This window comes from Lolium perenne, chromosome 4, assembly GCF_019359855.2.
Source record: "Lolium perenne isolate Kyuss_39 chromosome 4, Kyuss_2.0, whole genome shotgun sequence".
Classification (NCBI taxonomy): Eukaryota; Viridiplantae; Streptophyta; class Magnoliopsida; order Poales; family Poaceae; genus Lolium; species Lolium perenne.
In genome coordinates this window covers 23,267,661-23,280,279 of record NC_067247.2, presented here as the reverse complement: position 1 = coordinate 23,280,279, position 12,619 = coordinate 23,267,661, and the positions used below count along the sequence as shown (strand labels likewise).

Sequence of the window (12,619 nt, the reverse complement as noted above, 5' to 3'; positions counted from 1 at the left end):
ACAACTTAAATATCATAACATTGAATATTACTCAACCATACTTCACTACTAACATTTAGACTTCACCCATGTCCTCAAGAACTAAACGAACTACTCACGAGACATCATATGGAACATGATCAGAGGTGATATGATGATGAATAACAATCTGAACATAAACCTTGGTCCAACGGTTTCACTCAATAGCATCAATAACAAGTAGAAATCAATACCGGGAGAGTTTCCCCTATCAAACAATCAATATCAAACCCAAATTGCTACAGCGGTGATGATGTGCAGCGGTGGAGACGGCGGTGATGATGATGAAGATGATGATGATGGTGATGGAGATGATGTCCAACTTGATGGCGGTGACGATGGCGTCGATTTCCCCCTCCGGGAGGGAATTTCCCCGGCGGATCTCAGCCCGCCGGAGAGCTCTTTTCTCTCTGGTGTTCTCCGCCTCGCAGAGGCGGCTGTAACTCTTCGCGAGGTACCCTCTGGAGCTTAGGTTTTCGGGACGAAGGCATTCGCGAAGAAAAGGAGGCGAGAGGGGGCTGTGGGCCCCCTCCTCACAGGGCGGCGCGGCCAGGCCTTGGGCCGCGCCGGCCTATGGGGTGGGCCCACCTCGGGTCCCCTCAGCTCCCCCTTCTGGCTCACTTCGTCATCTGGAAAAATAGGATTTTTGATATAATTTCCATCAACTGTTGATCTTCCGAAATATTGCATTCTGACGGCGCTTTTCCAGCAGAATCCTGGCTCCGGTGCTCGATCCTCCAATAATCATGAAACATGCAAAATAGATGAAATAACATAAGTATTATGTCCAAATATGAAATATATCAATGAATAACAGCAAATTATGATATAAAATAGTGATGCAAATTGGACGTATCAGTTTTACTTTATTTACTATCTTGATCTCCATATTAAAAACACAAAAAATTAGTTAATTGCATTTACTTTATCTAGTTTGCTTTATTTACTATTTCTAAAATGAGTTTATTTACTTTATTTACTATTGCTAAAATGTGTTTATTTTCTATTGCTAAAAAAATTAGTTAATTGCATTTACTTTATTTACTGTCTTGATCTCCATATTAAAAACACAAAAAAATTAGTTAATTGCATTTACTTTATCTAGTTTACTTTATCTAGTTTGCTTTATTTACTATTGCTAAAATTAGTTGCTAGTTTGCATTTACTTTATCTAGTTTGCTTTATTTACTATTGCTAAATTGTTTATCGCCTAACCACTGTGGCTAGACGCCAGCGCCTCCCACTGTTTCACCCTCCGTTTCACCGCATGTTGTCGGCATGGGAAGGATGGCAGGATCGCCATCGATGTGCCAGCCCCCACCCCTCCTTCATCCTCCATCCGCCGCCATGGGGCGTGGCCGGGCTCTGCCTGGTCGTTGCTGAAGGTGGGGCCTGCTCGTCCCCTGGTGTGGTGGATCGGCGCGGAAGAATCCTCCCCGATAAGGTGTGGTGCGCTTGCCGGGCACCACGGTATGCTAGTTGCTCGATGCACAACGGCGTGAGCAGCGCACGGCATCGTGAGCGGCAGCACGCCTAGGGCATCAGCGGCGCGGCGGACGGTGACCAGGGCGCCGGTCTGGGCGGCGTCCTGGTGATGGTTGTGGTGGCCACCGCCAGCAGGCCAAGTCGGTGGTGGAGGTGCGAGGTGGGATGGACTAGATGGGTGATATGTCTCCGACGTATCGATAATTTCTTATGTTCCATGCCACATTATTGATGATATCTACATGTTTCATGCATACTTTATGTCATATTTATGCATTTTCCGGCACTAACCTATTAACGAGATGCCGAAGAGCCAATTGCTGTTTTCTGCTGTTTTTGGTTTCAGAAATCCTAGTAAGGAAATATTCTCGGAATTGGACGAAATCAACGCCCAGGGGCCTATTTTCACACGAAGCTTCCAGAAGACCGAAGAGAAGACGAAGTGGGGCCACGAGGCGGCGCCACAGTAGGGCGGCGCGGCCCAGGAGCTGGCCGCGCGGCCCTAGCGTGTGGGCCCTTTCGTGACTCTCCCGACTCTGCCCTTCCGCCTACAAATAGCCTTCGTCGCGAAACCCCCAGTACCGAGAGCCACGATACGAAAAACCTTCCAGAGACGCCGCCGCCGCCAATCCCATCTCGGGGGATTCAGGAGATCGCCTCTGGCACCCTGCCGGAGAGGGGATTCATCTCCCGGAGGACTCTACACCGCCATGGTCGCCTCCGGAGTGATGAGTGAGTAGTTCACCCCTGGACTATGGGTCCATAGCAGTAGCTAGATGGTTGTCTTCTCCTTATGTGCTTCATTGTCGGATCTTGTGAGCTGCCTAACATGATCAAGATCATCTATCTGTAATGCTATATGTTGTGTTTGTTGGGATCCGATGAATAGTGAATACAATGTTATGTTGATTATCAATCTATGTGTTGTTTATGATCTTGCATGCTCTCCGTTACTAGTAGATGCTTTGGCCAAGTTGATGCTTGTAACTCCAAGAGGGAGTATTTATGCTCGATAGTGGGTTCATGTCTCCGTGAATCTGGGGGAGTGACAGAAGCCCCTAAGGTTATGGATGTGCTGTTGCCATTAGGGATTAAACATTGATGCTATGTCCGAGGATGTAGTTATTGATTACATTACGCACCATACTTAATGCAATTGTCTGTTGTTTGCAACTTAATACTGGAAGGGGTTCGGATGATAACCTGAAGGTGGACTTTTTAGGCATAGATGCATGCTGGATAGCGGTCTATGTACTTTGTCGTAATGCCCAATTAAATCTCACAATACTCATCATATCATGTATGTGCATGGTCATGCCCTCTCTATTTGTCAATTGCCCAACTGTAATTTGTTCACCCAACATGCTATTTATCTTATGGGAGAGACACCACTAGTGAACTGTGGACCCCGGTCCATTCCTTTACATCGAATACAATCTATTGCAATACTTGTTCTACTGTTCTCTGCAAACAATCATCATCCACACTATACATCTAATCCTTTGTTACAGCAAGCCGGTGAGATTGACAACCTCACTGTTTCGTTGGGGCAAAGTACTTTGGTTGTGTTGTGCAGGTTCCACGTTGGCGCCGGAATCCCTGGTGTTGCGCCGCACTACATCTCGCCGCCATCAACCTTTAACGTGCTTCTTGGCTCCTACTGGTTCGATAAACCTTGGTTTCTTACTGAGGGAAAACTTGCCGCTGTACGCATCACACCTTCCTCTTGGGGTTCCCAACGGACGCGTGCTGTACGCGTATCAAGCTCTTTTTCTGGCGCCGTTGCCGGGGAGATCAAGACACGCTGCAAGGGGAGTCTCCACACCCCAATCTCTTTACTTTGTTTTTGTCTTGCATTATTTTATTTACTACTTTGTTTGCTGCATTATATCAAAACACAAAAAAATTAGTTGCTAGTTTTACTTTATTTGCTATCTTGTTTGCTATATCAAAAACACAAAAAAATTAGTTACTTGCATTTACTTTATCTAGTTTGCTTTATTTACTACTGCTAAAATGGGTACTCCTGAAAATACTAAGTTGTGTGACTTCACAACCACAAATAATAATGATTTCTTATGCACACCTATTGCTCCACCTGCTACTACAGCAGAATTCTTTGAAATTAAACACCTTTCTTGAATCTTGTTATGCGAGAGCAATTTTCTGGTGTTAGTTCTGATGATGCTGCTGCCCATCTCAATAATTTTGTTGAATTGTGTGAAATGTAAAAGTATAAAGATGTAGATGGTGATATTATAAAATTAAAATTGTTTCCTTTCTCATTAAGAGGAAGAGCTAAAGATTGGTTGCTATCCCTGCCTAAGAATAGTATTGATTCATGGACTAAATGCAAGGATGCTTTTATTGGTAGATATTATCCCCCTGCTAAAATTATATCTTTGAGGAGTAGCATAATGAATTTTAAACAATTGGATAATGAGCATGTTGCACAAGCATGGGAAAGAATGAAATCTTTGGTTAAAAATTTCCCAACCCATGGACTGACTACTTGGATGATCATCCAAACCTTTTATGCAGGACTGAATTTTTCTTCGCGGAACCTATTGGATTCAGCTGCTGGAGGTACCTTTATGTCCATCACTCTTGGTGAAGCAACGAAGCTTCTTGATAATATGATGATTAATTACTCTGAATGGCACACGGAAAGAGCTCCACAAGGTAAGAAGGTAAATTCTGTCGAAGAAACCTCTTCCTTGAGTGATAAGATTGATGCTATTATGTCTATGCTTGTGAATGGTAGGACAAATGTTGATCCTAATAATGTTCCGTTAGCTTCATTGATTGCTCAAGAAGAACATGTTGATGTAAACTTCATTAAAAATAATAATTTCAACAACAATGCTTATCGGAACAATTCTAGTAACAACTATAGGCCATATCCTTATAATAATGGCAACGGCTATGGTAATTATTATGGGAATTCTTACAGCAATAATAGGAACACACCCCCTGGACTTGAAGCCATGCTTAAGGAATTTATTAGTACACAAACTGCCTTTAACAAATCTGTTGAAGAAAAGCTTGGGAAAATTGATATACTTGCTTCTAAAGTCGATAGTCTTGCTGCTGATGTTGATCTTTTGAAATCGAAAGTTATGCCTAATGAAAATCATAATAATAAAATTGTTACTACAGCAAATGCCATCAAAGTTAGAATTAATGAGAATATAAGATTGATGGCTGAATTGCGTGCTAGTTGGGAAAGAGAAGAAAATGAAAAAGAAGATAATATAGCTAAAGTTTGGACTATTACCGCCACTAGTAATGCTAATGCTACACATGTTGCTGCACCTCCTACTAATAATGGTAAAAGAATTGGTGTTGGCAATGTTTCCACTTCTAATGCAAAGCGCGAAAAACTGCCTGAAACTGCTAAAATTGCTGAAACTGCTTGTGATAAAACTGCTGAAATTTTTTCCAACATTGGGGATGATGATCCCATTGCTTTAGATTATAATGGTTTAGATTTTGATGATTGTCACATCTCTGAAGTTATAAAGTTCTTACAAAAACTTGCTAAGAGTCCTAATGCTAGTGCTATAAACTTGGCTTTCACGAAACATATTACAAATGCTCTCATAAAAGCTAGAGAAGAGAAACTAGAACGCGAAGCTTCTATTCCTAGGAAGCTCGAGGATGGTTGGGAGCCCATCATTATGATGAAGGTCAATAAATTTGATTGTAATGCTTTATGTGATCTTGGTGCAAGTATTTCTGTTATGCCTAAGAAAATCTATAATATGCTTGACTTGCCACCATTGAAAAATTGTTATTTGGATGTTAATCTTGCTGATCATTCTACAAAGAAACCTTTGGGGAGAGTTGATAATGTTCGCATTACCGTTAACAATAACCTGGTCCCCGTTGATTTTGTTGTCTTGGATATTGAATGCAATGCATCTTGTCCCATTATATTGGGAAGACCTTTTCTTCGAACTGTTGGTGCTATCATTGATATGAAGGAAGGTAATATTAAATATCAATTTCCTCTCAAGAAAGGTATGGAACACTTCCCTATAAACAGAATGAAGTTACCTTTTGATTCTATTATTAGAACAAATTACGATGTTGACACTTCGTCTCTTGATAATACTTGATACACACTTTCTGCGCCTAGCTGAAAGGCGTTAAAGAAAAGCGCTTATGGGAGACAACCCATGTTTTTACTACAGTACTTTTATTTTATTATTGAGTCTTGGAAGTTGTTACTACTGTAGCAACCTCTCCTTATCTTAGTTTTGTGCATTGTTGTGCCAAGTAAAGTCGTTGATAGTAAGGTTCATACTAGATTTGGATTATTGCGCAGAAACAGATTTCTCTGCTGTCACGAATCTGGGCCTAATTCTCTGTAGGTAACTCAGAAAATTATGCCAATTTACGTGAGTGATCCTCAGATATGTACGCAACTTTAATTCAATTTGAGCATTTTCATTTGAGCAAGTCTGGTGCCTCAATAAAATTCGTCTTTACCAACTGTTCTGTTTTGACAGATTCTGCCTTTTATTTCGCATTGCCTGTTTTGCTATGCTTGATGGATTTTTCGATTCCATTGACTTTCAGTAGCTTTGTGCAATGTCCAGAAGTGTTAAGAATGATTATGTCACCTCTGAACATGTAAATTTTGATTGTGCACTAACCCTCTAATGAGTTGTTTTGAGTTTGGTGTGGAGGAAGTTTTCAAGGATCAAGAGAGGGAGATGATACAACATGATCAAGGAGAGTGAAAGCTCTAAGCTTGGGGATGCCCCGGTGGTTCACCCCTGCATATATCAAGAAGACTCAAGCATCTAAGCTTGGGGATGCCCAAGGCATCCCCTTCTTCATCGACAACATTATCAGGTTCCTCCCCTGAAACTATATTTTTATTCCATCACATCTTATGTACTTTGCTTGGAGCGTCAGTTTTTTTTTTTTGTTTTGTTTGAATAAAATGGATCCTAGCATTCATTGTGTGGGAGAGAGACACGCTCCGCTGTTGCATATGGATAAATATGTCCTTAGGCTTTACTCATAGTATTCATGGCGAAGGTTGAATCTTCTTCGTTAAATTGTTAAATGGTTGGAATTGGAAAATGATACATGTAGTAATTGCTAAAATGTCTTGGATAATGTGATACTTGGCAATTGTTGTGCTCATGTTTAAGCTCTTGCATCATATACTTTGCACCTATTAATGAAGAAATACATAGAGCTTGCTAAAATTTGGTTTGCATAATTGGTCTCTCTAAGGTCTAGATAATTTCTAGTATTGAGTTTGAACAACAAGGAAGACGGTGTAGAGTCTTATAATGTTTAGAATATGTCTTTTATGTGAGTTTTGCTGCACCGCTTCATCCTTGTGTTTGTTTCAAATAAACCTTGCTAGCCTAAACCTTGTATCGAGAGGGAATACTTCTCATGCATCCAAAATCCTTGAGCCAACCATTATGCCATTTGTGTCCACCATACCTACCTACTACATGGTATTTCTCCGCCATTCCAAAGTTAATTGCTTGAGTGCTACCTTTAAAATTTCCATTCTTTATCTTTACAATATATAGCTCATGGGACAAATAGCCTAAAAACTATTGTGGTATTGAATATGTACTTATGCACTTTATCTCTTATTAAGTTGCTTGTTGTGCGATAACCATGTTCCTGGGGACGCCATCAACTACTCCTTGTTGAATATCATGTGAGTTGCTATGCATGTCCGTCTTGTCTGAAGTAAGGGCGATTTACCACTCATTTAATGGTTAGAGCATGCATAATGTTAGAGAAGAACATTGGGCCGCTAACTAAAGCCATGAATCATGGTCGAAGTTTCAGTTTTGGACATATATCCTCAATCTCATATGAGAACATTAATTGTTGCTACATGCTTACGCATAAAAGAGGAGTCCATTATCTGTTGTCTATGTTGTCCCGGTATGGATGTCTAAGTTGAGAATAATCAAAAGCGAGAAATCCAATGCGAGCTTTCTCCTTAGACCTTTGTACAGGCGGCATAGAGGTACCCCTTTGTGACACTTGGTTAAAACATGTGCATTGCGATGACAATCCCGGTAATCCAAGCTAATTAGGACAAGGTGCGGGCACTATTAGTATACTATGCATGAGGCTTGCAACTTGTAAGATATAATTTACATAACACATATGCTTTATTACTACCATTGACAAAATTGTTTCTTGTTTTCAAAATCAAAGCTCTAGCACAAATATAGCAATCAATGCTTCCCTCTGCGAAGGGCCTTTCTTTTACTTTTATTGTTGAGTCAGTTGACCTATCTCTCTCTACCTCAAGAAGCAAACACTTGTGTGAACTGTGCATTGATTCCTACATACTTGCATATTGCACTTATTATATTACTTTGCATTGACAATATCCATGAGATATACATGTTATAAGTTGAAAGCAACCGCTGAAACTTAATCTTCCTTTGTGTTGCTTCAATACCTTTACTTTGAATTATTGCTTTATGAGTTAACTCTTATGCAAGATTTATTGATGCTTATCTTGAAGTACTATTCATGAAAAGTCTTTGCTATATGATTCATTTGTTTACTCATGTCATTTACATTGTTTGGATCGCTGCATTCATTACATATGCTTACAATAGTATGATCAAGGTTATGATGGCATGTCACTCCAGAAATTATCTTTGTTATCGTTTACCTGCTCGGGACGAGCAGAAACTAAGCTTGGGGACGTTGATACGTCTCCGACATATCGATAATTTCTTATGTTCCATGCCACATTATTGATGATATCTACATGTTTTATGCATACTTTATGTCATATATATGCATTTTCCGGCACTAACCTATTAACGAGATGCCGAAGAGCCAGTTGCTGTTTTCTGCTGTTTTTGGTTTCAGAAATCCTAGTAAGGAAATATTCCCGGAATTGGACGAAATCAACGCCCAGGGGCCTATTTTCACACGAAGCTTCCAGAAGACCGAAGAGAAGACGAAGTGGGGCCACGAGGCGGCGCCACAGTAGGGCGGCGCGGCCCAGGAGCTAGCCGCGCGGCCCTAGCGTGTGGGCCCCTCTTGACTCTCCTGACTCTGCCCTTCCGCCTACAAATAGCCTTCGTCGCGAAACCCCCAGTACCGAGAGCCACGATACGGAAAACCTTCCAGAGACGCCGCCGCCAATCCCATCTCGGGGGATTCAGGAGATCGCCTCCGGCACCCTGCCGGAGAGGGGATTCATCTCCCGGAGGACTCTACACCGCCATGGTCACCTCCGGAGTGATGAGTGAGTAGTTCACCCCTGGACTATGGGTCCATAGCAGTAGCTAGATGGTTGTCTTCTCCTTATGTGCTTCATTGTCGGATCTTGTGAGCTGCCTAACATGATCAAGATCATCTATCTGTAATGCTATATGTTGTGTTTGTTGGGATCCGATGAATAGTGAATACTATGTTATGTTGATTATCAATCTATGTGTTGTTTATGATCTTGCATGCTCTCCGTTACTAGTAGATGCTTTGGCCAAGTTGATGCTTGTAACTCCAAGAGGGAGTATTTATGCTCGATAGTGGGTTCATGTCTCCGTGAATCTGGGGGAGTGACAGAAGCCCCTAAGGTTATGGATGTGCTGTTGCCACTAGGGATAAAACATTGATGCTATGTCCGAGGTTGTAGTTATTGATTACATTACGCACCATACTTAATGCAATTGTCTGTTGTTTGCAACTTAATACTGGAAGGGGTTCGTATGATAACCTGAAGGTGGACTTTTTAGGCATAGATGCATGCTGGATAGCGGTCTATGTACTTTGTCGTAATGCCCAATTAAATCTCACAATACTCATCATATCATGTATGTGCATGGTCATGCCCTCTCTATTTGTCAATTGCCCAACTGTAATTTGTTCACCCAACATGCTATTTATCTTATGGGAGAGACACCACTAGTGAACTGTGGACCCCGGTCCATTCCTTTACATCGAATACAATCTAATGCAATACATGTTCTACTGTTCTCTGCAAACAATCATCATCCACACTATACATCTAATCCTTTGTTACAGCAAGCCAGTGAGATTGACAACCTCACTGTTTCGTTGGGGCAAAGTACTTTGGTTGTGTTGTGCAGGTTCCACGTTGGCGCCGGAATCCCTGGTGTTGCGCCGCACTACATCTCGCCGCCATCAACCTTTAACGTGCTTCTTGGCTCCTACTGGTTCGATAAACCTTGGTTTCTTACTGAGGGAAAACTTGCCGCTGTACGCATCACACCTTCCTCTTTGGGTTCCCAACGGACGCGTGTTGTACGCGTATCAATGGGCGTAATCCCTAGGTCGGTCTTCTCCTTTTCCTCTCCGTCATCTTGGTTGTTGTTGGTAGTGGGTCGGCCGGTTGAAGGGTGTCTCGCCGCATAGCCTCTGCCGGCCTGGGATGGTTGGCGGCGCTGGGCCCGACCTGAATAATGGTGGCGGTCCTAGGGTCTCTCTTGTGCAAAGATGAGGACCTTCCTGAGGCCTGCCCTATTTGATGTGGTCGGAGTGTTGGGTTCTGGAAGGCGCCGCCGGCGAATGTAACAATGCATCTATTACCTGGAGTTTGCTGGATCGGGTGGTATTCGGTCGTGCGCACCCTTGCTTTTATTCCGACCATTTGGTTCTGGAGGGAACGACACGAAACTCTCTTCTGTGTGGACATCAAGTGACATTTTGGTCCATGGTGTGGATCATGTTTTGAATATGACCAACTGGTACAAGTTGCATACTAGATTGGAAACACATCAAACTATTGATAAAACTGCTCAGCGACAACTTGAGAAAGAAAAGGACCACTGGAGACAGGTTTTGTTGTGAAATTTCTACCCAAGCATAATCTAGCCTTTCGTGGTAGTAAAGAAAAATTGTATAAAGATAGCAATGTTAATTTCCTGGGTTTGATAGAGATGTTGGCTTAATTTGACCCTGTTACTCAGGAGCATGTTCGTCGTATTACAAATGAAGAAACTCATGCACATTATCTTGATCATAAGATTCAGAATGAGTTGCTACGCTTGCTTGCTTCTTCTATCGGGTATGAAATCATTAAGAAAATAAAGAGTTCAAAGTATTTCTCTATCATACTTGATTGTACTCTGATGCAAGTCACCAAGAGCAAATGTATATGGATACATCTTCAAAGCATGTTTGCATAGAAGAATCCTTTCTAGGATTTTTAGATGTAAATGATACGACTGGGCAAGGACGATTTGATGTTCTAGAGAATGAACTAAAGCTTCTTGATCTTGATATAAATGATGTGCGAGGGCAAGGTTATGATAATGGGTCAAATATGAAAGGAAAAAATCAAGGGGTACAACGGAAACTTTTGAATATAAATCCTAGAGCTTTCTATTCCCTTAACTTGACACTTTATGATATGGCCAACACACGTGGTAGAGCTAAAGACTTCTTTGGAATCATCCAACACATCTATTAAATTTCAATGTGCAGACATTCGAGAGGCTCTACTTCAGGTACATAATTTTTTATTATTGTTTAACATTGTATTTTATTTTGGCTTTGACTACATCCAACTATAACATTTATTTCCCGAAACTGATAATGATCCTAAGACAAGCAGTGAGGCTTTAGGTTTGGCAAAAAAAATGAACTTGGGGACTATAAATTTATAGTGGCAATAGTCATTTGGTTTGAGGTATTGTCTGCTATTAACTCAGTAAGCAAAAGCTTGCAAACTAAGAATATGCTTATTGATGTTGCTATTGAGAAAGTGCAAGGTCTTGTGTCTTTTTTCGAGGGGTACAGGAAACTGGTTTGTTAGAGGCATTTGAGAAAGCAAAAGGAATTGCCCTTGAGTTGAATATTGATGCAAAATTTTCGTGAAAAGTGGGAAATTAAAAGAAAGAAGCAGTTTGATGAGAACCCAGATGACACAAATATTGCCACACAGTCTGCGGAGAAATCATTTCGAGTCAATTATTTTATACCTCTTGTTGATCAAGCAATTTCCTCGCTCAAAACTAGATTTGAACAATATAAGGGCTACCAGAAAATCTTTGGTTTCTTATTTACCTCTGAAAAGTTACAGTCACTGGATGATGATACCTTGAAATGTTCTTGTGAGAATCTCCAGGTTGCTCTTACAAAAGAAAAAAATTTGATATTGATGCCAATGATCTTTATGTTGAGCTGAAGTTTCTTCGAGAATTCATTAAAGAAAATATGGGGCCAATAGAAGTTCTGAATTTTTTAAAGATGCATGATTGTTTTCCCAACGCAAGTATTGCCTATAGAGTTTTATTGACCAATCATGTGACGGTTGCATCAGCAAAACAAAGTTTTTCTAAGTTAAAGTTATTTAAGTCATATATGCGTACTACGATGACACAACAAAGACTCAATGATTTGGCGACAATATCACTTGAGAGTAAAATGTAAGATTTGTTATGAGGATATCATTGAAGATTTCATTTCAAAGAATCCCAAAAGAATGATGTTATTCAAATAAATATTATGCAACCAGGAGTTGACTAGGCATGATTCTTAATATATCCAATTTTTATGTAAAATATAATTACATACGTAGTATATTTGTTGAATATTTTAAATTTACTAGTACGATAGGGCCCCGATTTAGAATTTCGCACAGGGCCCTGAATTTTGCCGATCTGGTCCTGTGGTGAAGTCCGAAGAAGAGAATATCATGAAGGCTGGATTGGAGTACTAGCTAAGGGAGGTTCAAGTCTCGGCGCTATTGAGGGACTTGCTTGGTGTTCCGGACTTCGCAGTAGTGGTATGAAAGTGGGGGCGGCAGCACATGTGAAGTTCAGAGTCTTATCTTTTACGGTGAAAATCCAAGGCCTGGCCTTAAATGATTGTGCCAGACAATGACCTTGTTGGATGCATTGTTTTGAGAGCAGAGATTGTTCCCTTCTTGGAGGCGTCGCTTTTGGAGAGTCTGAATTTCAGGTGTTGTCTTGATGATGGATGTATTGTTGTTGCTAGGGCTAGGATACTATAGCGGCTTTTTTCGTTTTCTTTTTCTTTTTTGTTTGTTGTGTGCATCTGTACTGTCAGTAGGGTGTTGAGTTGTTGCAGAGGCTGGATGTAATTAATATCTTTTGATATGAATATATTCTCT

At 40.9% G+C, this 12,619-nt stretch overlaps 1 pseudogene; it reads left to right on the top strand.

Moving 5' to 3' along the window:
- Positions 1 to 11,916, top strand: part of LOC139838868 (uncharacterized) — a 34,918-nt pseudogene extending 23,002 nt beyond the window's left edge.
- The last annotated feature ends 703 nt before the right edge of the window (positions 11,917 to 12,619 follow it).